Here is a 514-nt window from a genome sequence, read left to right on the forward strand (position 1 = left end):
CGACTTGTGGATTTCTGCTGTACCGTGCCGGGAACCTCTGCGGCGGGCAGGGTGCGGGGAGCGCAGCTCCCTCTGCCCACCAATGCCAATGGTTTTTGCCACATCTTTTTGCACAAGATTTATACGACTATTTATTTAGTAATAAAGACTGACCTGCCACCGCTGCCTCCTCCTGGCACTGACTGATTCCGGCTGGGAGAGCGTTGCTGCAGGCAGGGCTCCGGCAGGGAGGCAGGAGCCTGCTGCTCCCCACGCTGTGCTGTGCCGTGCTGTGCCATGCCATGCTGTGCCGTGCCATCCGGCAGCGGATGGCCACCCAGCACCCTGAGCTCACGCTCCTCATGCTCCTCTGCAGACAGCCCCTCTGGTGGTGCCCTGTGCTGCCTGGATCTGCTGCAGCCTGGCAGGGCACCGGGATGGCAAGGAGCAGGCAGATGCCCACAGGGCAGGGGGCAGAGCACCCCGTGCCTGCTGAGGCGGGCAGGGCTGCACCGAGCAGCGGGTGGGGGCCATG

The 514-nt window shown here is 64.2% G+C and overlaps 1 protein-coding gene across 1 annotated transcript in view; it reads left to right on the top strand.

Moving 5' to 3' along the window:
• Positions 1-514, top strand: part of TRPV4 (transient receptor potential cation channel subfamily V member 4) — a 10,650-nt gene that overhangs the window by 8,304 nt on the left and 1,832 nt on the right.

This window comes from Egretta garzetta, unplaced genomic scaffold (assembly GCF_000687185.1).
Source record: "Egretta garzetta isolate BGI_Z169 unplaced genomic scaffold, ASM68718v1 scaffold390, whole genome shotgun sequence".
In the NCBI taxonomy this organism is placed as follows: Eukaryota; Metazoa; Chordata; class Aves; order Pelecaniformes; family Ardeidae; genus Egretta; species Egretta garzetta.